The sequence below is a fragment of the Oratosquilla oratoria genome, chromosome 1 (assembly GCF_046742065.1).
Source record: "Oratosquilla oratoria isolate Oo_2021 chromosome 1, ASM4674206v1, whole genome shotgun sequence".
Taxonomy (NCBI): Eukaryota; Metazoa; Arthropoda; class Malacostraca; order Stomatopoda; family Squillidae; genus Oratosquilla; species Oratosquilla oratoria.
This window is the reverse complement of record NC_134777.1, coordinates 52,897,237-52,902,236: the sequence shown is the minus strand read 5'-3', so window position 1 is coordinate 52,902,236 and position 5,000 is coordinate 52,897,237.

Genomic DNA, 5,000 nt, shown 5'->3' with positions numbered 1-5,000 from the left:
TTTTATTAACAACAATAAGAAATAAGAATAATTATAGTGATAGTGTTAGTAAGGATAGTAGAACAATGAAAGATGATAGAGTGGTGTATTTTGTGTTTTATTGTATGTATTTAGGTTTAGGTGGTTCGTTAATGATTGGGGATACTCTAGGCCACCAGTTGTGGTCATGTCCGTTTTCTGTGTCTATGTCTTCGCTGTGTTGTACTAATTCTGGATTTAATATTGTTAGTCTGTTCCATGCTCTGTATGCTAGTCTGTAGAGTCTTGTGTTAAGGGGTTCGAGTTTATGTTGTGTGTGTAGTTCTTCTATTGTGTTAAGGTATAGGGGTATGGAGTGTGTGGCGAATCGTAGTGTTTTGTTTTGTACTGATTGTACTTTTTGAAGTTGGCTTGGTTTTAATGTAAGAGTTGTTACTGGTATGTATTCTAATTGAGGTCTCACGAGTACTTTGTATAGTCTTAGTATTAGTTTGGTGTCTAGGTTTCTGAATCGTCCTAGTGTCTTTAGTGTTTTTTTCTGCTTGTTTCCTGTTGTTAATGTGTGTTTGTAGACTTCTCTTTCCAAGTGTTAGTCTTAGTATTTTTATGTTTGTGTATTTGTGTGTCTCCTATCCATATTTCCGCTGGTTTCTGTGTTGATATGTTTAGTAATTGAAACGTTGTTGTGTTTGTATTTTCCATTGTTGTTCATATGTGTTTATTGTTTCTATTGTTCTGCTTGTTTTTAGTACTAACATGTTTTTGCCTTTTTTGCTTGGGTATGTGATTATTTGTGTTACCTGTGTGATGGTGTATTCGTATTTGTGCTTGTCTGTTGTTGAGGTAATTGCAAAGTATTCTTATTAGTATGTCTGGGAGGTGTGTTTGGTGTATTTCATATTTAAGTCCTGTGTGCCATATTTTGTCAAATGCTTTTGTTATGTCTCGTGATACTATGTTACATCCGTGTTTGTGTCGTTGGCTTATGGCTATTGTTTCGTATAGTGTGGCTATGGCTGTGTGTGTTCCTCTTCTTCTTGTGAATCCATGTTGGTTTTCGTTTATTAGGTATGTAAGTGATTAAGTAGTTTTTGTAGTATGAGTTTTTCTAGTATTTTTCCTGGGACTTCGAGTAATGATATTGGTCTGTAGTTGTTTATGTCTGTGAGTTTTTTTCCGTGTTTGGGTATGAATGTTAGTGTGGCTATTTTGAATGTGTCGGGGAAGTGTTCCATGCTGAATGTTTCATTGAAGATTTCTGTGAGTAATTGTAGTGTTGAGTCTGGAATGTTAGTGTTATTTTGTTTATTTGTAACTGTCCAATGTTTTGTCTTTGAAGCTTTTTATTATTTGTTTGATGTTAGTTAGTGTTTGGAGTTTATCTCGTCCGCATTAAGTCCACCTTATGTAACCTACGACAATCATCAACCGAAAAAGGGGTTACAGTACCACTCTCATTTTTCTCCCAATTAAGAAATCCTTCACCCACTCCAACAGTTTGCCTTGAATTCCTCCTATTTTTTTAATTTTACTTTTTATTTTTTTTATTTTTTTTTGTGTGGTACATTGTCAAATGCTTTCTGCAAATCCAAGAAGGCGCAATCTGCCCATCCATCCCTTTCTTGTATTATCTCAATCAATCTCGAGTAAAAGCAGATTAGGTTTGTATTGCACGATCTTCCACTTCTAAAGCCAAATTGTTTGGGGTTTATTATTTTGTTATCTTCCAAGTGTTTGGTCCATTTGCTTCTGATGTGTGTGTGTGTGTGTGTGTGTGTGTGTGTGTGTGTGAATACCGTATATACATATATATATATATATATATATATATATATATATATATATATATATATATATATATATATATATCACACTGAATGGTCCCAAGCACACAGATATCAATCTTTTTCAACCACATTAATTTTTCACTTCAATTGAATATCATCACGATCGAGACTGGCAAGGAGCTCGACGGAAGTATATACGGAAACTGATACGTAGTGAAGCCAAGGACTCGAACCTAGCTCAGACGTAACAAGTGAACGGTGACTTAAACCGTTATACTATCAAGAGAGATATAAGCTGAGCACAGTTTCTTATATTTGTATGCTCGAGTTATATACATATACACGAATTTTATGCTCAACCCATCACCGCTATGATAGTGCACACACACTGAATGGTCCCCAGTACACAAATATTGATATTTTTCAAACACATTAATTTTTCACTTTGATTCCATGTCATCACGATTGAGACTGGCAAGGAGCTCGACGGAAATATATACGGAAACTGATACATAGTGAAGCCAAGGACTCGAACCCAGCTCAGACGTAACAAGTGAACAGTGACTTAAACCATTATGCTATCAAGAGAGATTTAAGTTGAACACAGTTTTTTATATTTGTATGATCGAGTTACATATACACGAATTTTATGCTCAGCCCATCCCCGCTATGATAGTTTGACTAGTCTGACTAGTTTGATGTTTTCTTGATCATTTGCTTCATTATGCGTTCTTCTTTCTTTAAGCTGTTGTTAATGTGGAATTATAGTAGATGTTAATTTTCTCCTTGTTATGATTATTATCATTACCTTTGTACCAGCCATCCTTGGTCTGGCGCTTAATGTCTTTCTCACTGAAGCCACTATTGATAAGTTCTTGGATAGAACGCTCAGTTTCATTATGTACTTGTTTCCAGGTGCAACACTGGGTGAGTGCTCTCTGTATGAGGCGCCGATGGTGGAGTCCTTATATCTCTGAGGGCACTCACTTAAACCATTAAGGCAGTGTCCAGGGTTGGTAGGCTTAGTGTATACTCGTATTTCTGTGTTAAAAGAATCTTTAGTTTGTTTTACGAGTTGGTCGAGAAAGGGCAAAACTCCTTCAACGCTTTCTTCTATAGTGAAGGTGAGCTCAGAGATTTCTTGTAGTATAAGCCGAAGTTTTTCAGTGTCTGTATTGTTCTTTTTTTTTATATAAAATGTCATCAATGTATCGACAGTAAATATCTGGTTTATCTGTTCGGCTAAACATTTCCTCTTCTATACAAACCATGAAGAATTTTGCCATGAATACTCCAAGGGGGGGGGCCCATTCCTACACCATCAATTTGGCAGTACTTATTTCCTCGGGGGTAAATGGACGGAGCTTGATTTGTACAACACTCGAGTAGTCCTCGTAGAGTAAGCTCTGGGATATCCAGGTTTGGTGTACAATCATCCTGATAACCTCGGTCGATTATGTAATCGATGGTACGATTTAGGGAATTTTTATTGTGTAATCCTTCTACATCAAGAAAAACAATTTCTCCTTCTGCAGCGTTGGTCTTAAGGATGTCGAAGAAGTCAGATGTAGATTACAGACTATAAGTTGAAGGTGTGTAGGGGGTCAAGATGTTGCACAATTTCTTTTATATATATATATATATATATATATATATACATATATATATGTATATATATATATATATATATATATATATATATATACATATATATATGTATGTATGTAGGAATGTATGTATATATATACTATACATACATACCTTCATATATATATATATATATATATATATATATATATATATATATATATATGTATGTATATATATACTATATATACATACATTTATATATATATATATGTATATATATACATATATATGTATATATGTATGTATGTATGTAGGAATGTATGTATATATATATACTATATATACATACATTTATATATATATATATATATGTATATATATATATATATATACATATATATATATATACATATACATATACATATATATAGGCATGTATATGTACATATATATATGCATATACATATATGTATATATATATACTATATATTGATATATATATATATATATATATATATATATATATACTATATATTGATATATATATATATATGTGTATATATATATACTATATATACATACATTTATTTATATATGTATACATATACAGTATATATATATATATATACATATTCATATACATATATATATATATACATATATATTTATATGTATATATATATATATATATATATGTATGTATGTTTGTATGTATGTAGGAATATGTGTATATATATATATACTATATAAACATACATTTATATATATATATATATATATATATATATATATATATGTATGTATGTAGGAATGTATGTATATATATACTATATATACATACATTTATATATATATATATATATATATATACATATACATATACATATATAGGTATGTATATGTACATATATATATTTGCATATACATATATGTATATATATACTATATATAATATATATATATATATACATATACATATATATAGGTATGTATATGTACATATATATATATGCATATACATATATGTATATATATACTATATATATATGTATATATATATACATATATATATATATATATATATATATATATACATATATATAGGTATGTATATATATATATATATATATACATATATACATATATATATATATATATATATATATACATACATATACATACACATGTATAAAATACACTGAAAATTCATACTTATATTTTTTTCACTGTTGTCGACTCCGATATCTAATGTTAGCTTGCACACTGCCTATAAGTAAACACCAAGAAAAATGGTTATACGGATAGTAATAACAGTCGTAAATCCCCAAATTGTCTTTAAAATTACCAGAATTCCCTAGAATATCCCCAGAAAGCCAGAAAGCCAAAGATTGTTCCTAAATGCATGAAAAAGTTCTAATCTGGGGATAAAATCCCCAGAAGTGGGATCCCTCAATGAATCGAGTCACTAAAAATAATCGAGTTTTCTATCACTATTGACGAGCAAGGAGGAATGGAGGGAAAACTGGGCGCAGGGGAGCAGGTGGGGTGGTTAGAAAGGGTGAATGGTTGAGAGTGGAGGAGGGAGAGGGTAAGAAGGTGGCTGTAGCCACCGCCAAGTTCTTCCATAGAGGACTTGGGCTGTGA